This window comes from Anolis sagrei, chromosome 6, assembly GCF_037176765.1.
Source record: "Anolis sagrei isolate rAnoSag1 chromosome 6, rAnoSag1.mat, whole genome shotgun sequence".
In the NCBI taxonomy this organism is placed as follows: Eukaryota; Metazoa; Chordata; class Lepidosauria; order Squamata; family Dactyloidae; genus Anolis; species Anolis sagrei.
In genome coordinates this window covers 69057246-69082616 of record NC_090026.1, presented here as the reverse complement: position 1 = coordinate 69082616, position 25371 = coordinate 69057246, and the positions used below count along the sequence as shown (strand labels likewise).

The window sequence follows — 25371 nt, the reverse complement described above, 5'->3', positions numbered from 1 at the left end:
ATTCCCATGACACCAGTGGGATATTCCAGAAGGGTAGTCATGCTAAGCTCCAGTTAGAAATCCATATATTTATAAATGTAATGTTAGTTTGTGGGACACACATAACTCAAAAACCATTGGATGAAATGACACCAAATTTGGCCACAAGACACCTACTAACCCAAGGAGTGACCATCACTCATAAATTCACCAAAAACAGTAAAAATAACTTAAAAATTCAAAAAGGTAGAAAATGACACAGCACATGTGCGCAATTGCCTTCCATGGCCACGCCCCCACCTGCGCAAGGACACAGCAAGTGTCAGAAGCACCACCAAACATCCTCCTTCTTCTGGCCAGAGCAGGAGCTAGGAACTGATGACACAATGATGGGTCTGGTGAGGGGAGAACCTCATCCACCACCAGGAATGGAAGGAAAGAAGGAGAAAAGGAAGCAGAGAATGAAAGGAGGAGTGATAGAGGGAAAGAAGAAAAGAGAGAAGGGAGGATGGAAGCAAAGAATGAAGGAAGGAAGAAAAGAAAGAGGTAGAAAAGGAAGAAAGGAGAGAAAGAAAAGGGAGCGGAAGGTAGAGGGAGGGAAGGTTAGCTACAGCAATGCGTGATAGGTACATCTAGTCATTTATGAATATGTAAATGAACAATGTGGAAATACACTAGCCCCTCTGACAGAGGCATAAAACAGACTGGAATGACTGGGAATCACTTGGCATTAATTGTTTCAAACTTCAAATAACTGTCAGATTATTCATATTTTTCTATTTTGTCTTGACTATTTTAATATTGCTGTCTATTAAAGCCACCTATTGCTGGGTAGGAGGATGTTTAAGACACAATTAAGTTGAATTAAGAAATTCATCAGTAATATTTCTTGTTAAAAATCTGGCTGAGGAAATTATTTGCTTTTGCTTTTAAAAGGTACTCTGATCCTTTTTCATTCTTTAAGAACCACGTTGTGAAATACGAGGATTCAAGGGTGCATGTGTGTTATGCCATCCCTTCCTTCACTATGTTGTGATGCAGTTTTGACATTATCAGAAATGGGACAAAACCTATTTAATTTGAAAGCAGGGGTCATTGAGAGAAGAATAACACTCTATTTCATCTGACTCAAGAGCTCATCCTTATAGAAACTGAAATTGTATTTGCTTTCTAAGTATTTTGAGTATTTTAATCAAAATGCAGCCCCTTAAAACGTTACCTGTCTCTTTAACATTAGACTGCTACTTGTTAGTTCAATGTCAATTGTTTTTCTTTTCAAATTGGTAAAACAGTATTGTACCAGATGTCCTTTCCTCAAAGTAAATCTCATCCTTTTGAGACCCTCAATTGCCTTCAGCTCTTGTTTTAGCACCAACAATTTGTCAAAGAGTTGCAAGCTTTAAGATGCAATTCTATACACATACCTACCAGGAAATAAGGCAATGGAATTCAGTGCGACTTAATTCTCTGAAGAGATGTAGAATATGGCATTATTAATCGTTATTAATTATATCTCTGCAGCCACAAACACCCAAGAATGAAACCATTACCATTTGAAAGTGTGGGGCATAGAGTTTCAAAGAATTACCACTAGATACCTATTCCAGTGCATAAACAGCCTCTAGCTGCAGTCATTTGCAAATGATGACCTCACAACATATCCCACACTGTATCCAGAGATCACAGAACAATTTAATAATTATAAAAATATAAACAATCTAAAACCAATTCAGCAAAATTGAACTTAGTCAACAAATAGAATCCTAAACCGAACCATCCAGTGGCTAGAATCAAGCCATAGTCACTATCCCCTCTTCCAAAATATAAATAAATACCCAGGTTTAACCTGGTTCCAAAATGAAGCCAACATCTTCTCTTATCTTCCTTGCTAAATTTAAGGTAAGTCACAGACAGTTCCTAGTAGTAGGTAGGTAGATAGATCTGTTTATTGATTAGTCTATTGATCATATCAATAATAAAAGACAAAAACAAAAGAACACAAACAAATAGACACTAATCATTATACTAAAATTCATGTAATAAACAAAATTAAATAAGTATGAGATTGTCACTTCTTAACTAGGTGCTCAGCATTGTAGGAATGGCTGTACATTTTGTCCAGTGCACATTTAAAGAGTACACTTCCACATGAGCAGGTTGAATTCATGAGCAGAAACAAATAATTTAAACTACTTAATGCTATCAGACTTCCATATTGACAAATACAAAAAAAGTACAAGGAATCTATGTATTTTCTTTAATTGAAATACATATACCACACCAGGAAAAAATGCTTATCAACAATAACTAAATCCATATCCAGAATGTATGACAGTTTGCTATATATTTCTGCCATACATTTAAAACTACGGTATATTTTGTGAACTTCAATTTAAACATTTTTCAATACGTAAAATTGTACAGTACAATAAAACAGCAATATTCCTATGTAAAGGGATCTTGTAGCACCTTGGAGACTAGCTGAGAGAAAGAAGTTGGAAGCACAAGCTACTGTAGACTTAAGGATACTTCATTGGATGCTTGGAGTGAAGTACCCAGGAACAGATTTTATAGCTATGATGAATACGTGACATGTATGAATAGCAATAGAAATATAAAAAGTATAGAAGTGGTGATGTGCTGTTCAGGGACCTCTGGTTGTAAGATAAGTAGTTGTGTGGTGATGGTCACCAATGGCACTACAAGCAGCGGGACAGCCATCCCCCTTCCCTGGGGTGTCTGAACCTGGGGAGCACTGAATTACTGCCAAGACAATTGAGGCTAATTCTGTTTCGGAACTGACTCAGCTGTCTGCACAGCACCCATCTCAGGGACAGCCCAAATCCTGTCTCAGGATTCAAGTTTCTCCCAGAGTTAGTTTAATCCTGATCAGTTCTGTGCAACAGTCACACATTACTTTACACTGTAATGTGTGAATGTACTTCACACTGACTGTCATGCCTCCACAAGATCTCTCACTGCGTACTCCTGTTTAGCTCCTATTTAGTTAGTGAGGAGTAGTATTTTATGTATAGTTTGTGGAGTTAGTCTAGATAGCCTGTTCCTCCTTGTGTATGAAACCTCCCTTGCTCTGTCTCTTTTAGACTCCTCTCAGGAGTGGAACCTCAATCAAGAGCCTTCTGGTTCCTTGAGGAAGCAGTCAGTGTGGTATTAGAAAGTGAAGAGTAAGGAAGGTGGAAGAATCACAAAATAGAATGTCATGTTGAAGTCATATACATAGCCATGTCGAAGCTACACAAGTCAGTCATGTCAAAGCTATGCAAGTTACATTAAGTCAAAGATTGAAGTTACACAAGTCATAGAAGTTACACCAAAGCTACATAATAGTAAAGACACAAAGTAAAACCACGTCAAAGATGTAACAGATTGCAATCCAATTGAAGTCATATTAAAGGGACATCCAGTCAGAACTGTGGTTGTGTTTCAAAGACATTACCTCTCCCCACAAAGACCCACAGTAAACTAAAGAAGAGAAGAAGTTTGAGATCTGTTATTCAATAAATTGTTGTTTTTACTTCAAATGTGTAGCATTTGATCTGTTCCCTGCATCATAGACACCTTCCAAATAATTAGCTAATGTGGGGGCAGAACACTGACCTAATGTGTCCCCCTTTCCCATTACTTTTTATTTAAGAAAACAAATATACAAACATAAAACAAAGGAAAACATGTACAGAAAAACATTAAAACAGTATCCTTGCTAGAGAAACAAATACATAATATATTTAGTTTAATATATATTTATATATATACGAGGGGTATTTTTTAAGTAAGGTCCGTTGGAACATAAGTACACAACGAAAGTTTATTTCAAAAAAGTAAATTTATTTTCAGAAAGTGCATACTTCACTCTATTTTTTGACATAGTTGCCAAGTTTGTTCAAACACTTATCATACCTCTGAACCAATTTTTAAATACCCTCTTTATAAAAACTTGCCGCCTGCTGTGATAACCAAATCGTCTGTAATCAAAGAAGGGCGACCAGAGCAGTCCTCATCATGGACGTTGTCATGGCTATCTTTGAATTGTCATATCCACTTACGCACTTTGCTTTCACTCATAACAGTATCACCGTACACTTCACAAATCTGTCAATGAATTTCTGCAGCAGGCAGGTTCCTTGCTGACAAAAACCGTATCACTGAGCGAACCTCACATGAAGCGGGTGAGTTGATAGTCTTAAACATTTTTAAAGCACAGAACAGAACCGTACAGGTTAGCTACAGAGTGGAAACTGAGCACAGTTGTTCCCGAGGCATGCCGGTACACGACACACGCACTCATTGCGGTATGCGCGTGAACTACTAGTGTCTACAACAAAACGGGCCTTACTTAAAAAATACCCCTCGTATATTTAGCTGCCCTCAGTCCTCCTCCCCCCAATCTGGGGGTTGAGAAGGGCAGGGTATAAATATTTGAAATAAATAAATAAATAATATATATAAATAGACTACAACAGTTAACAGAGCTCAACTAATGCAATCACCCCCTAACCACTGCAACCTCACACAAACCCATGCTACTAGACACATACTACACACACAATGACAAAAAGTAATCTATAAGCCTTGCACCCTCTGCATGTTGATTTTAACTTTGTGCTCCTTTAAAAACTCTGGGTTTATCATAATCCTGACCATAATAATTTCTTCCAACATCATATGTACTTGAGTCCAGTATTTCTGGGCCTTTTATAATACCTCTACGTATCATTTCATATAATTGTCTAAAAGGAAGCCACTCTGGTACCAGGTACCATTTATATATCATCTTATAAAATTTGTTTTCTAATCATTATTCAATATAAATTTCAAATTCTTTGTCCAAATCTTTTCCCATTGTTCCGATTATATCTACTCTGGCCCTGTTTACTTCTCCAAACGTATTCTCCCCTATGAACCATCAAGATTATTAAGATCGTCTGGAGAGGCCCTGCTCTCGGTCCCACCGGCCTCGCAAGCGTGTCTGGTGGGGACGAGGGACAAGGCTTTCTCGGTGGTGGCCCCTCGACTCTGGAACTCTCTTCCACTGGAGATCAGAACCGCCCCGTCTATCCTGACATTTAGGAAACAGATGAAGACTTGGTTATGGAGACAGGCATTCGACGAGTGAGCCAGATATGGATGGAGGATGATGAACAATGAGTTAGTGTGACGACTGACCATTGTAGTTATTGAATGTAATTGCTGTTTTAATGTTTTAGTGTAAAATGAATTATTATGTTTTATTAATTGTATGTGATATTATGGTTGGAAACCGGTCTGAGACCCTCAAGAGAGGTGAGAAGGCCGGTATATAAAACTTTTAAATAAATAATAATAAATAAATATCTATGTAACAATATTTTGTGTGAACTTAACTACACAATTTTCCAACTACTCATCCCCTATTTCATATTTTAGCAACAATTTACACATTTTATCAATCAGATGGTCATCCCCAGAATATAAAAAAGTTTCAAATTCTGGTTTATGTATTACAGACTCACATATATTTTTGTCCATCTTAAACTGTTTTCAATTTGTCTATAAGCAACTTAAGATGTCCTTAGTTAGTTTCAAGATTCCTTTGTATACTGGTGCAGATGAACATAGTCTTGTCTCTGAATTCTATCTATATTAATTTTGTCTGTCTTGCCAGCACAATTCAAAATTCTTCAATTGCTAAGTTTTGCTGTCTCTTATCATAAAGTCTGAAATATCAGTAAAGGGAAGTACTTGCAATGTTTTAAAATTGTACTTGATTTTTTTAACTGAAAGTTTTAAATGTTTTAAATGTTTACAATCCTATGCTGTAATTTAGGGGCCTGCCTACTTGAATACTATAAGATTTTTTTTCCTAAATAAAAATGCATAGGATTGTACTTTATGGATTCTTTCTTTCTATCACCATTTTAGTTGCTGCAATAAATGAGTGTGTTAAATGTGTATTATTTCAATGATGACATTGAAATAATACTAAAAGTACAGTTTTTTTCTTTTTAACTTAAATGAAGCTCTTTATTGACTGCTAGAACTTTAGGAAAAACAACTATTATTATGTTACATAGAACTGTAAGAACAGAAAACATAAATTACTCATGCTTTGCTCCTCCCTCCATACAATCTTCAATTTATATAGCTACTCCTGGGAGTTGCTCTTATTGATTTCAGTGGAATATATTCTCCTTATTAGACTGTAATCTTCACCTTGCCTAGGACCATTTTGGCAGATTTTCTGCAAGAAAAGAAGAAGAAATAATATGAAGAGGCAAGATTCTCAGCGTAAATTTCAGCTCTCTCCTAAAATATCTACATTAGGATAAATTTTGCAAGACAAGATTCATATTAAATGAAATTGTGGTCACAATTTTATTTATACATTTTACAATTTGATATCAAGACTGATTAAACAGGTTTTTTTTGTTTTTAGCCAAATGGATCCACACAGTCAGCATACTGACATGGTATTGGAGCCAATTTTATTTATTTATTTCGTTTCAGATTTGCTTAAAGTCCATAGAACCCTTTTTAAAAAACCACAGAGTTACACAGGACTAATTAGATGAAATACAAGAGATGTGTGAGTATTGTAGTTACTTTTTGGGGGGGGCGGGGTACAATAAATTTAAAAAAAACCTTAAGGACCTCATGTGGATTGATGGGGGTATTGTATATAGTACATTATAGAGAAATAGAAGAAATAATATGTAGGATTTGATGCAATCCTTTGTGCCATTTAGGTATCCTTACCCGGGTATTTCTAGTCCACATGGTCCAGGTTGTTTTGGGTTTGTCTTTGTGGCACAATATAAATGGAATAGAAATTATAAATACTTGATATTACATAACTGAAAAGTTGTTTTCAGACATGTAACATTTGGTATTTACAGTTTCCACTCAATGCTATGCAGTAGAGATGGAAAGAATATTCATAATTACCTGATTACAGGTGAAAAAAAACCAGAAAGTTCATCAAGAATAATAGAGCATTGAGAGTTTTGCTGTTTTCTCCTAGTATTCAAATACCCTAAAGTAGGAATGTAATTCTTAACTAATTACCTTTTCAAAGAAAGAAACAACTAATTTCAAATTTTCTTCCTACTGGAAGAAAATCTTTGAAAACCACAAAATTTTGTTGCCTAAGCAGAAATGCTATTTTCTGTGCAGAAAAAGTGACTACTTGCTCAGAAAATGCTGTAACATGTACAGGGACTAATTCACTGCAAAATTTGCATCTGATTTTTTTACACAGAAAACAACATTTTCTACATAGCAAACAGCTTTTTTCTGTTCACAAAAAATGTATTACTTCAACTGATAAAGTTCTTTTTGTGTGTAAAAACATCCACTTGTGAATTTTCAAAGAATAAGTGAATTGCAAAGATGTTTATCAGTTGAAGTAATGTTGAGATTTTTTAACACTTTGAAACATATTTTTGAATGTATTTTCAGAAATTCTTTCCATCCCTGTTCTGAAGTATTGGGTGAATCTTTTTGGCACAAAACATTTCTTATATAGAAAACAATGTTTCCTGTGCAGAAATATTGTTTTCTGTACCATAAAGTCCATATGTGTTTTTTCTGCATAAAATTCCTCTGCAACAATGAGGTGCTTTTGAAGCAGATAGGAAAGAGCAATGTCAAAAGAATAATATGGAAAGAAAAAAGTGTCTTCATAAGTAGTGTCTGTCTCAAGCCTGCATTTCATAGATTTGAGAGGATCACATTCCAGGGCAGAAGCAGTTACTTGTAAGATAAACATAACTTTTTCTTCTTATTTCCATCTTATTCTGTCTTTTTTCCTGCTCATTTCTCCCAAGAAACATGATGTTCTGACATTGAAATGCAGCTAATAGAAAGACCTAGGCCCTGCATTCAAAAAAACAAAAAATGCAAAAACAAACAAAAAAGCCACCATGGCACCATTTAGTAAAGGTCAGGAGGCTGTAACAATTTAAGTGTAGTGTAAATATCTACTAGGGAAGTAATACATCCACTGTACAACTTCTGTACTAAATAGTAATGTGACATAAACATGCATGTTGTTCATTGGTTCAGTCAGTTTTGTCTCTTCGTTACCTCATGAACCAGCCCATGCCAGAGCTCCTTGTCAGCCATCCCCACCCCCAGCTCTTTCAAGATCAAGTCGATCACATCAAGGATGCCATCAATCTTGCCCTTTGGTCAGCCCCTCTTCCTTTTTCCTTCCTTCCCCCCCCCCCCCCCCCCCAGCATCACTGTCTTCTCTCAGCTTTCCTGTCTTCTCATTATGTGGCCAAAATACTTCATCTTGGCCTCTACTATCCTTCCCTCCAATGAGCAGTCGGGCTTTATTTCCTGAAGTATGGACTGTTTGGATCTTCTCGCAGTCCAAGGCACTCTCAGAACTTTCCTCCAACACCACAGTTCAAAAGCATCTATCTTCCTTTGCTCAGCTTTCCCTATGGTCCAGAACTACTACATTTTCCAGGACCTGAGTCATTTAGTATGGGGAAAGAAGAGCTGCTACTACTTTGTTTGAACTCAGGAATGAAGGGGGACTAACTAGTCTTAGTCTTTTATGGTAACAACACTCTTTGTTTGAGTTATGCAAAGATGTACTTTTTCTGCATTTTTCTGCCCTTTTGAACCCTGGGTTTTTATGGGTTTCAGAAACACACTAACTATTGTAGACAGCTAACATTTCTCCTTCCTCTATGTCAGTCATTTTGAGGTTCTAAGTATAAGCATTGAGATAAATAGCACAAAATAGCAGAGGATTTGCTATAAATGTGTACTGTCTCTGTATATCCATTCTTCTTCAAGCTGTAACCAGTTACTTTCTTCTAAGTTGAAACTGTTCACATTGGAATAAGCATCTCATTCTTCTGTGTACATAGATCACATGCTATAGTCGCTGTAGTGTAGTGTAATCAGTATTACATTGCCTAAGTGGCACTTGTCTCCTTTTTTCCCAAGGGCCTCATACAAATATAACCTTTTGTAAATTATACCAGGTAGCAGTGCAAAGTGTCACTACAGAGTACCAGAAAGTCATTCAGTCAGATATCTGCTTTTGACACTAGTGGAATTGCATGGATGAACATTTTTAGGATATAATGTGCCTGTTATTACATTTCCCAATACGTATGGAGTTGTATAGAGTTACCTGGAGTTTTATCCCCAATTAAAATTTTGTCTTCTCTAATATGTCTCTCAGATTTATCAGTAGAACTTTATTTTTCTGTTATGCGAAGGAATATAGATTGAGTCACTTCAAGGAAACATTTACTTCACCTTTTTATAATCAAGGAAGCTCTGAAGCCACCAAGGTTTCCGAAGTTTTTGTCTTCTCTGTTACTAGGGTGCCTCCTAAGACCTACTATTCCAATGCCCACTGGAAAACTGCAGCATGGGATGTACTATTCCACGTCTTGCTTCTCTGAATTAACCTGTGTTATCTGGAACTGTCTGTGCTTGATGAATACTTAGTGTGTTCTTTTATGATTATTACTTTGAAAGTAGTTGGCAATTACATGAATTTAAAAACCATCTAAAGACCTATTTCTACTCTTAGGTCTACGTAAACAGTTTTTACACATGGATTTTAAACATGTCCTTTTAAAATTTTCATTTGCGTGTGGATGGGCGACACTCCTCCCGCCATAAGAACCAGAGACGACGCTGACACATAGATGGAGTAAAACATGGCCACAACTTAATTTATTGTTTACAGGAACAAGGAGTTGGCTGCCAGGCATGGGTTCTGGATCAAGATCGATCAGCCCGCTGCTGACTGATACGAGATGAGTCCAACAGGGGACCCACCGGCACAATACCGGGCAACGAAAACGGTACCCCTGGGAACAGCCGTATATTCCCTCCCTGGCCAGTAGGGGAGGGGCAGAAACCAGATCCAGGGCCCATGCCATATGCCAATGCAAGTTGTGACGAACAGATAATAACCAAAAAACTGCAACACTTTACAACAACATGAAACATGCAGGGTGGGTGGGAGGACAACTCGAAGCAGGTCTGGGCCTGCCTGGCCCAGCACAGCCTATATAAGGGTTCTGGGTGAGGCAGAGGCCGGCCCCTTGGCCCCTTAGAGGTACTGGGTGGGGCCAGCTGCTGAATGGCCTGCTGACCAGGTGGCGGGAAAACTTCCCACCATGCAGGGGGCTTCTGAGAAGGAGAAGCCCCCTGCTCCCCACGTGGCTGGCGGGAGACTGCCCCCGCCGCAACAGGCCTTGCCTGGTAAGTCAGGCAATGCATTTTGTGTATTTTAATATGTATTTTATAGAAAAACATTTTAAGTCCCCTCGGGGAGAGAGGTCAGATTAAAAATAAAGATTATTATTATTATTATTTAATATGTATCTTTTATGTAAATATACATATTATATAAAATAATTAATATATGTATTGCGGTATTTTTATAATGTTTATGAGTTTTAATTATACTGTAACCCACCTCAAGCTACAACGAGAGGTGGGTAAGAAATAAAACTATTATTATTATTATTATTATTATTGTAATAATTATGCAAATCTACACTAGATGAGGGAATTGTAGTTGCTGCTGCTGCTGTTGTTGTTGTTGTTGTTGTGTTCCTTGAAGTAATTTCTGTCTCATCATGACCCTCAGGCCTATGATTCTTATTATTTATTTATTTACTTTATTTGTATACCGCTGTTCTCAGCCCTTAGGCGACTCACAGCGGTTAATAACAAGAACAGCAAAAATTCAATGCTACCATAACACAGTATAAAAAACAGTTAATATCATAACATATTATAGAAAAGTATACAATCAACAACATATAGTATTAGTAATATATGTTCAGAGAAGATTTGACCTTTGTTGTCCTCTGCAGCTGAGATAAGGTTACTTGCCCAAGGTCACTCAGTTGGTTCCTATGACCGAGTGGGAATTTGAACAGTGGTTTCCAGAGTTACTGGGTTGTAAAAGGGTGCATGTATAAAATGTGTGTTACTAACATGAAATGTTTGGAAAGCTCTGGCTTAGATTGGGACTATGGTATTTTAGACACAATACATAATATTTATAACTTTACTAGGCGGGTATAAATGGGCATCTTAGTGCAGAGCCTTATCATTATGTTGGGTCTGAAATTTTTATATACTGTACATTCCTGTCATCTTTACTTTCTGTTCCAAGGGTAAACACAAATATCTCTTTATTAAGTACGGTCCCAATATTTTGACTACCCAAGATCAAGTAGATTACCATCCACCCATTTCACATACTAAAGTCAACCAAGCTGGAAGCTGAATATTAAGTCCAACACAAGTTAATATTACCCATTGGACTAGGATTCTGGGTTTAATTCCTCAATCAGCCATGGAAACCCAGTGGGTGACTTTAGCCCCAGACAAAGTCAAGGATGACCCTGCTTTGAACAATTTTTGCCCAGAAGATCTTATGATAGGTTTGCCTTAAGATTGCCTTAAGCTGGAATTGACTTGAAGACACATGACAACAATTTTTGTGTATTGTTAAAATAATAAATTAATTATACAAATAACACACAACAAACATTAACACAAAACATAAAATAAATCAGTTAAACAATCATATTTTTTATTCATGTAATCTCTACATGTACCCACCACCCATGGGATATATATTCATTTTTAATATTAATGATTCTTATATTGACCTCATCTCCCATATGCTAGCATATGTTGATTTGGTTTTATTCCTTTTTCTTTGACAAATACATACTCTAAAAATTCATTTCTTTTCATTAATCCCTTTTTACATTTTATTTCACAAATCAGTTTAGCATTTATTGTGATGTTCCACACCTCTTTGTACCAACCATCAATTTTGTTATCATAATTTTCTTCCAATTTTTGGCTATAACTAATTTTAAAGCAGTAACAAAAATTACTATTAATTCTTTATTTGGCCATTTTAATTTTGTATCTCCAAAATTTAATAGAAGTGCTATATTTAGAATTTTTTTTGATTAATCAATAGTATGTCATTAATTATCCCATTTTTTATTTTTTTCACACTCCTACCATATATGTTTCCTTATTGCGTCTCTAACAATTTTGTAGATTATTTCTATTATAATAATTTAATGTTATTGAAGTCATGTACCATCTCCAAATTGTTTTATAATAACTCTCTTTAATCCTAACGGACATATTTTTCATAATTTTTGTGTCCAAATTTTTAACCATTCATTTTCTGTAATATTGATTCCTAAATTCCTTTACCATTTTTTTTCTGAATTGTATTGGATCACTTTTTATCACTATTTTATAAATATTACTAATTAATCATTTTGTTACTTGATCTGTACCATTCTGCTTTAATTGTATTATTAATTCTTTAAATTGTGTTAATTGTCTGCATTTAGTGTGTTCTTTTATCCAATTCCTATTCCATGAATCCAACTGCAGTACATTAGACCAGGTATAAGGTATAACAGCAATAATTTGTGATTAACCAATAGTAGTAGCTACTAGCTACTACATATGAGGGTGATAGCCTAGTTTAGAAGGTACAGGATAGCCATTCTGTCCTCCAACAACATATCACAGTACCTGGCACTTCCCATTGTTAGCTACCTGAGGTATTTGCTGGGTCTGCCAATATTACTTTGTAGGAAGCATTCAATAAAATATACCCACATAGGTCCTTCCTGCAGTTAACTGAGAAACTTCATGCTGCCGAAAACATCTGTGGACACTGTAATTCCCACAAAGCTCAGTGGTCTCTAATGATTAATTTTTTTAAAATGTGTATACAATGTTTAGTTTCATTTAAGATTTGTTTTCATTGTCCTGGAAGAACTGCTCACCCATCTCCTGTGTTTAGCCATATTCTTCTCCTAGAATTGACTTTTTAAATGGAAAATATTTGGATTTACTCCTGTAATAAATTTGTGAAAAGACATTGATGCTTGGAATTTGTTGGTACACTCCCTCCTGGGAAGACTGAGTAGACAGAAAGTGCCTAAAAGATCAGTATTGAACCAGCAGTCAGTGAATTTCATACAAGATGTATTCCTAAACCAGTTCCAACCCAAACTCTTGTGGTATTTTACATCAACCGAAGCTTTTAAATGGTTTTAAGGGGCAACCTGTATGTACTATGTACATCATATTCCAGTAGTCTACCCTAGGGTTGGGAATCACATATCCTTCTAGCTATTAGACTGAGTTCTTTATAATTAACGATTAAAATTAGAGCTTCTCTGGATCCCGAGATTCAATATATGTATATGTGTGTGTGTATATATATATACACTGATAATGCCCAGAATATAAATGTGAACAATTTATATTTTCAGGCATGTGCTAAAGACACATGTCTTTTTGCAAGCCTTCTTAGAGCACTTCCAGACAGTGTCAAAAAGAAAACAAATAAGTGGGGCAAAAAATTGCGGTACCAGACACAGAGCTGTCAGTCCCAGTCCCCTGATATGTTTGTTTGTAGTGGATTTAGAAATCTGCAAAATGGATGGGGAATATCCTGTGGAAGTTTATTTTTAATTATTGTTTTAAATTGACTCTCCAAGATGCACTGGACCTCATATGCATTGATACAGATATCTAAAAGTGCAAACAAGCAGTTTTCGTATTATCTTTCCTCACCTTCCTGTAAATTCAAACTCTGTTTAATTTCAGAAACATCAGAACAAAGGAATGGTTGCAGAGATTTCTCATTGGAATTGCTTTCCAATTGTGCTTCCATTTATCCACCTGTGCATCCATGGCTCCATTTGTTTACAGCCCTGATCAGCTGTAAAATGCGGACATGCACTGGAGTAGTATAGGGACAAAGTCACATATTTTCCTTGACTGCAGGGATATACAGACATGCAAATATGCACATTTTTGACCGAAATAGGTTTTCAAATGCACTTTTTTAACATGGGTTTTTCAGGTGTTAATCCAAATCAACTCATATATTCCTTAAATATCATACCCTTCTATCCCAGTTCCTTCCACTGGGACCTTTTAGGACCTGTGTAGAAGGGCCCTTAGCGTAGTTCATTCTATCATGTAAGTATTCCCATGGACAATGAAGATATTGTATATTGATTTCATGTATTGTTTAATATTATCCATTTTATTCTTTGTGCCTCCTATTTGAAATCTTTAGACATAAACAGCTTATAAATATCTTTAAACAAAACAATGATACTGCCACCTCCAAAATTATGGACATTGAATATCATCAGAAGAAAAGTACTGAAGTTGAAATCCTGACTTACCTACCAGGGAGTAAGTCCCACTGAACTCAGGAAGGATGGAGAGAGATGAATAGTATTGTGTTGCAGGTCCTATTGAACTCACTTAGGCCCCATCTACACTGACCATTTAATGTATTTTCAAGCTGGTATTGAAAAAAGAGTTTCATAGCTGATTACTTAGGAAACTCTGGAACCAGTTTAAGGTCCAGATGGGTACATAATAATAATAATAATAATAATAATAACAACAACAACAACAACAATAACAACAACAACACTTTATTTGTACCCCACTACCATCTCCCCAAGGGACTCGGTGCGGCTTACATGAGGCCAAGCCCAAATACAACAATACAAGCAATAAAACAACAATACAAATAATTAAATAGAAACATAGACAATAAAATATTTAACATTATCAATAAGATAGCACACAATTAAAAACAGTGGGAAGGCCAAATGTAGAATTTAAAATTGGAAGTGATGCTGGGACATTGACGAAAAGGAGATAGTGGTGTTTGTGGAAGGGCATATGAGCAGACCTAAAGAAATGTAAAGTGCTTTGGAGGACAAAGTGCTATGGGATCATTATTCTGCGAAGGCATACTGGAACAGCCATGTCTTCAAGCTCCTCCTGAAGACTGCCAGAGTTGGGGCCTGTCTGATGTCTTTAGGGAATGAGTTCCAGAGTCGAGGGGCCACCACCGAAAAGGCCCTCTCTCTCGTCTCCACCAATCGCGCCTGAGAGGCTGGTGGGATCGTGAGCAGGGCCTCCCCAGATTATCGAAGGGATCGTGTGGGTTCGTATATGGAGATGCGGTCATGCAGGTAGACAGGTCCCAAACCATTCAGGGCTTTGTAGGTAAGAACCTGCACCTTGAATTGGGTCGGGTAAATGAATGGCAGCCAGTGGTGCTCCTTGAACAGGAGGGATGTTACATAGAGCACTGATGCACATCAAGGGCTTTGTTTGTGTGCTTTTTTGGGCATTTGTTGTCTGACCACTGCAGTTTGATACTTGCTTTGAAATACATTAAATGGTCATTTATTTCATTGGGAGATGAATTTTCCTATTTTTTGTACCCTGACTCCTTTAACAGCAACTAAAACTAAACTAGGGATTATGCCTTTAATGTTTTCAGAGCTGGTACAAATGTACTGTTTGAATTCAGTATAATATTATGCAAGTGATTTGTGTTATGTGTATATAATGCTTCCTTTCTTGCTAACCCTGTTCATCTTGTAGCCTTTTTTCTTTAAAAAATGTTCTTGTTCGTAGCAGGTTACAGTTGATAACAAAAACCTGTGTAGTTTCCTTAAAAGACAGCTTCCTGCTGCTTTGTATTTTGTTTATCTCTGATTTCTTTCTGATGCTATTCATGTGGTCCCTGTAATAGACTATCATAGCCCATGCGATGTCTCATCATCTGTAGTGTATCCATATGTTTTTATAATGATGTAATAACCTGATCCGTGCAGCAGTTTATGATTCATTTGAGTATGCTTATGGATCCTCAAAGCCACAAAGAGCTGGACAGCAGAAGTGGACTGCTTTGGCAAAACCGGTTCTGTGACACAATTGACAAGCTTGTGACTTAGCTGCTAAGAAATCATATTGATCTGAGCCATCATTAAACTTTTATGCTAAAGGGAGGAGTGTATCAAGTACATTAGACAGGAAAATATGCTTTTGACTGTTTGGGACTTAGAAAGCATGTAAAATGGCACACATTAATACAGGTATCGATTTGTTATTATTTATAAAAAGGATTTTATGCATCCTGTATTATAGTAAGTGGGCTCTTTTTTGTTGTTGTTTTTGGAAGGGTCCCCCTTCTATTTTTTGTCACTTTTTTTCAGAAAAGAGGAAATAAAGAAGTTGTAGCTTGATGGTGATGTAAACAGGACATAAAAACATGTACACAAATACTCAAAAACAGCTGGGAAAGTGACCATATCACAATGAATCGCAATATATACACACATGAAAACCTCAGTCATCTTAACATTTGTAATGGTGCTAATTTCCAAGTGCTTTTTAAAATATGCTTCCACATGAGCTCTCAAAACCCATAAAAGCCAGGCATGTAAAGTAAATTGTTTGTCACTTTGCTGACGACCTGCCATATTTATTGTCAGGAGAAATGGACATTAGTTGGAAAAGCAGTTGTTAAAGGCCAAACAATTTTTAAAGATGGCAAAAGATGCGCAAGGGTTTTTCCTTTTTCTAACAATGAGCCACCCCTTCAGACATCAAAAGACAAGATAATAAGACACTTCAAGCACAATTCAAGATTATATTCAACATCTAAAGGCTCATCTCTTGTCAGTTTGCATTTACTCTCCCAGGGATGTGATGCTTCTATCATCACGCTGTCAAGAGGAGTCTGGCAGAAGCGACGAGGGCCCCTCATTTCACACACTTAGTGTTTTTTATCAAATAGCCAGCACTCATTCTGATTCAGCCAAAATAGAGGGATAATTTGAGGAAGGTCATGCGCAAGTACAAAAATCTCGGGTATCGATTTGTGTGATTAGGAAGCATTAAAACGGCACATTTATGTTAGTTTTCAGAGATGTGTTGCCAGTTGATTTGGAAATGTATTTTTTTCTGGATTAAATTGTTTTCTTTTTTCAAAAATAGAAAGTGAGCTTTCTACTTTAAAGCACACAGTGAAAGGAAATAAAATTTCTCTCCCCCCCCCCCCCCAAAGATTTGGTATTTTCAAGCTTCTATTATTGAAGACAGCTTTGTCTAATTCTTCCTTTCTAAATCTTAAACATTTGCTTTGTAATGCAATTAGTAGCCTTGACTTTGATAATATAGTATTATCTCTCATAGTGTTACATAAGAGCACCTTATGCTAACACTATGTTTAGATTCTCTTAAAGGCAATGCAAAAACTGTGATCATAATGTATCTGGATTTCATCATTGTGTTAGGGCAAGGATATATAATGTTTATTATTATATATAATGTTTATTATCTCCCTCTACGTCCCACCCCGGAATTTGAGATCATCTGGGGAGGCCCTGCTCTCGACCCCACAGCTATCGCAAGTGAGGCTGGTGGGGACGAGGAGCGTGGCCTTCTCAGTGGTGGCCCCTCACCTGTGGAACTCACTCCCGGGGGAAATTAGGGCATCAACATCCCTCCTCTCCTTCAGGAGGAAGGCAAAGACGTGGTTATGGGACCAGGCCTTTGGGCAATCTGTCAACTAGATATGGACAACCAGATGGATAGGACTGAAAGGACTGACAATTGTGGATTGGAATTTGAACTATGAGATTGCGAAACGCTGACCATCAATGAGTAGAATGGTATGTATTGGTTTTATAGCTTATTACTGGTTTTATGGTTGTTTTCGCCTTACAATAATTATTGTCTCTGTTAATTGATGTTATTGCTAGAAATGCTGCTTTATGTTAACTGATGTTATTTGTCTTATTGCTGTTATGTGATGTGGGCATCGAATTGTGCCTTGCTTTTGTAAGCCACCCTGAGTCCCCTCCGGGGTGAGAAAGGCGGGGTAGAAGCAACCGAAACAAACAAACAAATAAATAAATTATTAAAGATGATAGGGAACTAATTAGGTCCAAAGGGAAACAAGAGATCATAATAATAGTCTGTTGTAAGGCAAACCTATCACGGGGTTTTCTGAGGTGGGGAGTATGATGCATCCAAGGTCACCCACTGCCAGGAATCAAATTGTGGTCCCAAGTGCTGTAGTCTGCTGTAGTCCAGCACTCAAACACATGACAACAACAATCTTACGGGGATTTCTAAATGGTATTTGGAACATCAAACTCATCAGATGGGCCAACAACATCACCACGCATTGTGATGAATCAAGTGGTGCCCATTTGGGGGACGGATGGGGATGACACATCACCCTACAAACCGCTTCACTCAACTTACCCCAGGCCCCATCCCATGGGGGAAGCATTGGGCACCCCCCCCCCCTAGACTTCTGTGCAAGATGGGAGGTCTCATGAGTTATTTAGCCAAAGAGACTGAACGTCCCAGATGCTCTTCTTCCCTTCCCTGCAAAAATGCAGTAGTAGGAAGGTCAATGAGTAACAATTTGCTGCCTTTTTATGACATCTCAAATATCCTGTCTGAATACACTGCTTCAGTATTGCTCACTCAGCCCACACTGAGGAAGTGCAGGAGATTTTCTTCAAAGTCTTCTTGTAAAGAAGGAGGTTATGACTGCTATGTGTTATGTCTGTTCCTCCCAGAGGACATAGATTTGAATTGCAAACAATACTTGATTCTTATAATATATGCATCAAGTCTGTGGTGACATTTCTTTCTTTTTGTATGTACAGTAAAACTTTCCCATAAGACCATCAAGGTGGCTTCTCTGAAAGAATTCTGAGAATAGTTTCATTTAAACCCCCCCAGCCTGCCCCAATCTCTTCCAGAATGAAAGCTGCCAAGTGTCCCAGGTAACACAAAATGATGATTAAATGAGGGCAAGTATCCCATGGGTAAGATATCACTTTATCTGCTGCTGAACAAAATTAGGATTTGGCTGAAATTCTGAACAACAGGATATACAGTAAGACAAAAAGCTAGCCAGGTGAGCAAATATTTGTCTTGTAGTCCACCATCACAAACACTTATTGATCTGAAGTGGTGGACTCTATACTAGAGGAGATTGATTCCTTATTTAACCAAATGCACGAGGATAGTCAGACTTCCCTCTCCACAAATTTAAAGATTCCTTCCACTATTGCAGCACAATTCTAATTGTAAATGCTTCTATCCGATAGAGAACATATTCAAACTTCACAAGATGCTCCTTACATAGGTTGGTTTCAGCATTGAGAAAGTATATGGATTGAAAGCAAAGTATATACAAAAAGCAAGAAAATCTCAATTTCCAGTGCACTGGAAGTCATTCATATGGTGGGTTGTTTTAGGTAAGCTACTGTGTTTTGACATTGAGATATAGACACATTGTCAATACTGTACAGAAATGATAACATGGCCCAACCAAAAGAAATTCTCGGTGTCTTGGTCTTTAGGCTTGTTCCTGGGGTTATTTAGGGCACTGATTCGGAAAATTGCATTGGATTGACCACATCAGCTCTAGTTTCTTAGATATGGTTACAATGTTTTTCTATAAGATGGCAACTTGTAGATGGCATATGTGTTCTATATCTCAAAAATTACAGCTGATAGGGGAAAACTGGTGAAATTTGTGGGATAAGCAGGTCATATATATTCCGAAACAGGGCTAACATTTGAGGCACCAAAATGTGTGTTCACCAATATAATCATAGTAAAGCTAGATAGACAATTGGTCTGTTTTGTTCATCCTACAAAGTCCATAATATAATTAATTGTTGTGTTGAAATGGTGCAAATCCAGCACATCTGAAAACTCAACTTTGGGAAGACTGACACAAAGCATGAGATTTTGTCTATCAATCTCTTCAGTTCACTTGGTCACTCAATTCTTGTTTTCTTACTACTCCTACCAACACATACACTTCAATCCCTCTTTAAATACCTTTCCATATAATAATGAGGAATGATTTATTTGAGTTACAGTTACAGGATCCCTGCAAGTAGGTAGCTACAAATATATTAATTCAGTGCAGCATTATTAGTCTAAAATTTTGAGAATCTGCAAAACATTTTTTTCTAAACAACTATGTCCTCACTCTAAACCAAGAGTCATAGTGTGCCAAGATCAGTAGCTGTGTGCAAGCTTTGTATGCAGGAGCCAAGGATCCCAAATATAATCTGTATCAGTTTTGCCATTATCTAACAAGCCCATTCTTCTCTGCATCAATCTTGCCTTATTTGTATATTTAGAAGGGATATTGAAGTGGAGATGGAAGTGTGCAAAGTGGGCAATAAGTAGAATGAGAAGACTAGGGAATGGGATTGATGGTAGCATTTTCTTTGCATTACTCAAGAGCATAGCACTAAAGTATTGCAAAGGGGTTCATTGCACTTCACACCAAATTATATAATGTAATAATTGTATAATATGTATATAACAATACAATATAATTAGAAATTATTATAATTGATGGTGAACAAGATGTTGTTAAATAGCATGGCAATGCACCCTGCCTACTTATTTTATGTTGGGCCATGTGAGGGGCATCTATGGTCCCTTCCACACAGCTCTATAAAATCTACCTTGAACTGGATTATATGACAATGGGGACTCAGATAACCACTTCAAAGAAGATATCATGGATCATCTGCCTTGATATTCTGAGTTACATGGTTGTGTGGAAGGGCTCTACATTTTAGACCTAGAATGTCTTAAGGCAAAAGAGTTCAGATACCAAATTGGTAGGGATAGCCAATACTCCAGAGGACAGGAGCAGGATTCAAAACGATCTTGACAGATTAAAGAGATGGGCCAAAACTAACAAAATGAAGTTCAACAGGGACAAATGCAAGATACTCCACTTAGGCAGAAAAAACGAAATGCAAAGATACAGAATGGGGGACGCCTGGCTTGAGAGCAGTACGTGCGAAAAAGATCTTGGAGTCCTCATGGACAACAAGTTAAACATGAGCCAACAATGTGATGTGGCAGCAAAAAAAGCCAATGGGATTTTGGCCTGCATTAACAGGAGCATAGTGTCTAGATCTAGGGAAGTAATGCTACCCCTCTATTCCGCTTTGGTTAGACCACACTTGAAATATTGTGTCCAATTCTGGGCACCACAATTCAAGAGAGATATCGACAAGCTGGAATGTGTCCAGAGGAGGGCCACTAAAATGATCAAGGGTCTGGAGAACAAGCCCTATGAGGAGCGGCTTAAGGAGCTGGCCTGAAGAAGAGAAAGCTGAGAGGAGATATGATAGCCATGTATAAATATGTGAGAGGAAGCCACAGGGAGGAGGGAGCAAGCTTGTTTTCTGCTTCCTTGGAGACTAGGACGCGGAACAATGGCTTCAAACTACAAGAGAGGAGATTCCATCTGAACATGAGGAAGAACTTCCTGACTGTGAGAGCCATTCAGCAGTGTAACTCTCTGCCCCGGAGTGTGGTGGAGGCTCCTTCTTTGGAAGCTTTTAAATAGAGACTGGATGGCCATCTGTCAGGGCTGATTTGAGTGCAATATTCCTGCTTCTTGGCAGGGGGTTGGACTGGATGGCCCATGAGGTCTCTTCCAACTCTTTGATTCTATGATTCTATGATTTTAAAAGGGCTCATATACAGTCAGCCCTCTGTATCTGAGAGGTGTAAGAAACACAATCTTCTATACAATTGTATATAATGGCACCCACAGATTTTGATATCCACAGGGACCCAAAACCCAACCCCCAACAGATACCCTGCTCAATTAATATTTTGCCATAATATAAAGCATAAACCAGTACAATACGTAACTGGTGGAGAGAAGTTGCCAAAGAGAGTCATGATGCACCCTTGGCAAATGCTTTTCTTTCATAGAGGCTCATTCTGGATGATCGTCTGGCTACTTGAGGGCTTCGGTCATCTGCAAAGGAAACATAACATTTCCCTCTTCACTTCCAATACATTTCATGGCTCAATTTCTTATTATTATTCTTTGCCACATTAACTGGGCTACAGAAAATTCTCTCTCATTATTGTCTTTCAAAAAGACCATAGGAATATTACTTTGCCCAATAACAAAGACTTGCAAGTTTCAGCCTTAATAATTTTCCCGAGACAGTAGGCTTTCATGTTGTATGGAATGTGAAACAGGGAGAGGAATTTACCCAAATGGATGTTGGTCACCCAGTTCACTATCACATCATTTTAACTTTAGCATTAAGCAGGGAATCTAGAAATGTAAGTGAAATTGTTTTTAAAAATGGTGATTTAATAACTCAATGGGTTACAAAATCTAGTGCTGACTCTCATTCAACAATTAATTCAGTGAATCTATTCTAGTTGAGATTTCAAAGAAGATACAGGTTTAAATAAGTAAATATGTAAAGATAAAAGATAAGTACATTTTTGCAAGCTTAAATATTCAGTCTTTCACTATTCCTGGAGGGCAGGCTGTGCATTTTTAGGTACTCTATTGGATATCATGAATAAAACTTCTCTAGGGATTTTCTTTTTGGCCAGTATTGTATTCATGTCAGGCAGATTTGCTGTGCTTCTCAATTCAGTTTTATACAACTCTTTCTTTTTGCTGACAAGGATTGAGGAGGAAGTGACAAGGAGAGTAATCAAGATGTAGGGACCAACACAAAAGCGTTTTCCATGTTTCTGGGTTGCTTCGGAAAAACCGAGGAATAGAGCCTAGAGTTAATAAAACCTTTCCCTAAGAAAAGCTCTAGGGTGCAAACTGGCATTTTGAAAGCTTGTACCTGCAGATTTCTTTGGGATTTCTTTGCTTTTAAAGGAAACTATAGGATGCTCACCAGTGAGAGACAGAATCAAGTAAATTAATAATAGGAAGCCATACTAATTGTGTGCCTGTTAGGTTGATGTGAAATCTTGAGATTATTCTTTGAAGAAAAAGACATTTTTGCCTGAAGCGAAGGGCTCTGGAACTCTCTGGATTGTACGCAGCACTGAGGGCAACATTAACCTGAAACAGTTTCATAGTCTTGGGTGTTTTTTTTTTAAATCCCAGGGGAAGGGGAAAAAATCACCACGACATCATCAGAAAAACAGCCAGCATCATCAGTTTGCTCAGTGGCAAACTGCAAGAACAACTACACAAAACAGACCAAGCTTGACTCAGTTCAACTGGACCTGTCACAGAGTCATAACCGGGATCCTTTGGGGAAATGCAAATTTGATTGTTCACAGTACATTCATGTTGTGCATAGTACAGGTTGAATATTCCTTATCCATAATGCTTGGGACTAGAAATACTATGGATTTCAGATTTTCTTTATCTAGGAATACCTGTATTTCTGTCACCGCTGGAGCCGAAATGAAGTGCTTTTAAGAGAGGATGTTAGGCTTGCATCCAGCGGGAAGCCAGGGCCCCCGAAAAGAAGCCTTTAGGAAAATTTCCCTTATTAAGCAGTCTTTATGAGGCTTGAGCTTAAATATAACAGTTCTTTATTAATGAACAAACAGGCTTAACAGTATATTAGCTCTTGCAATCTTGTTTACAGGAAACAGGCACTATCTTCAAGAACTTTGTTAAAAGGAAAATTTCCCTTTTTAGCTCCTCCCAGGCTGCTGTGAACCTAAACCTGACTGATTTGAGTCCACTACCAGCTGAACTGCATCTCAGAACCTAGCAGACGTATCAACAGGCCTATAGTCACTTAGCTGGTTGATGAGCAGAGCTGTTATTCCCTCTGGAAGTCCTCAGGGCTGTAAAGCTGTTTCCCTGGAACCTTTGGGAATCTGTAGAGGCTCTTAAAACTGTTCTCCCTCAGGAAGTCTTAAGAGATGAAGCCTTTGCACAGGAGGATGTTTGTATACATCCTCTGCATTGACTTCCTTTTTGAGACTGACTGAAAAATGGCTCCTTCCCTCCAAAAAACCCAGAGAGGGGCGGGACCAGGGAACCTAACTGTTATTGACAGGTGGCTTGTCCTATGAATGCAAATTATAACAGGAAGCCACCCTGCTGCAAAATCCCAAGCCTGGGATTGCAAACCAACGTTTAATTCAAAGAAATAAAATTGGAGCTCCTGGAACAGCTGTTCCAGAACACGTACATAAGGAGATAACTTGAAATTCATTTTTATTTCATATGCACCTTATAAACATAGCCTGAAGATAATCTTATACACAATATTTTAAATAATTGTACATGAAAAAATGTTTATGTACATTGAACCATCAGAAAGCAAAGATGATACAATCTCAGCCACACATGTGTATAATTCTGGATTTCAAAGTATTTAAGAATTCAGAATTCCGGCCAAGGGTTGTTCAACCTATATTTGTTATAATTTAACAAATCTAACATACAGAAGAAAATGTGTAGCTGTTAAGATCTAATGTATGTAATACTTAATTTCTGTTTGTAAAATGTAGGCCGCTTCCACACAGCTATTTACTCTGAGTCAAGATATGGGTGAAAGATATCCAGTTTGGTCCGGAGTGCCTATATAGGCACCCCAGGAACCAGTTGTAAGTTCCGATGGAGTCCATAAATCTACAATGATCCACATCTAGCCAAACCCAGAAGTATATTTTCTCCATTGCTCTTCTGCAAAATGCTGCGGTCAAAACCAGCATTTGTCTACAGGAGAGCCAGGCAGTTTAGTATTTTAATGGGCACCTTGCTGGTGGAGGATTTCTCTCCAAGCTGTTTAGCCATGTTCCATCTATGACCCCTGCAGCTTTAACCCTGTCTTGACAAGTGCTCTGAATGCTTCTTCCACTTTACAGAACTGTATTGTTCATACACTGACCAACTTAACCGCATTTTGTAGCATGAACTTGAGGTTTTCTTAACACACGAATTCCAGCTGGTTGCATGTTGAAAGTCACATTTGGGGTGAATGTTTTCTAGACTTTTTGACTTCAAGCTGGCTTCCAGCCATAGTGCAATGTGTGTGTAAATGCGATCCTAGCCAGCATGGTAGAAGTGACAATTTTGGAACCTGGGAAATATAAGTTCAAAAGTTGTCTCTACCGTAAGTTATTGGTTTTCATTTTACATTTTCATTCTGTAAAATGGGAATATTTGTTCAGAATAAGGGTTGTAGGATTGAATTTTACTTACATGTGATTTTTATGGCTACTGAGATTTATTCAAGCTGCTTCTATTTTTGTTTGTTTAAACCATGTGATGTCATGTAGAATTCATTAATTCTTTGATAAAAATTTAGAAAATAAAAAGTGTTGCATGAAAAGTCACTTTAGTTTAAAAGAAGCCCGATAAAAGTATGCTCTAGTTATACATTTAATAACTGCTTTTGTAGGTTTTTCTTTCTAAAGTGGACTTGTTGTTTCAGTCCTACTGAACTGATTGAACCAGTCTTTCAATCAGTCATCAAAGCTATGAAACATCTGCATCTCTTTAAATCAGTTTTCCTGATACCAAGTCTCCATGCAAACGAACTTCAGTTTTTCAGTAATTGAATAATAATAGGTTGCTGTAGGTTTTTCGGGCTGTATGGCCATGTTCTGGAAACATTCTCTCCTGACGTTTCACCTGCATCTGTGTCGAATGAATGCAGTTTGACATGACATTAACTCCAATTGTTCAATGCTATGTAATCCTAGGAATTTTAGTTT

At 37.5% G+C, this 25371-nt stretch overlaps 1 protein-coding gene across 4 annotated transcripts in view; it reads left to right on the top strand.

The window, feature by feature from the left end:
• POU6F2 (POU class 6 homeobox 2) overlaps positions 1-25371 on the top strand; it is a 443696-nt gene that overhangs the window by 117601 nt on the left and 300724 nt on the right. The window lies entirely within an intron of this gene.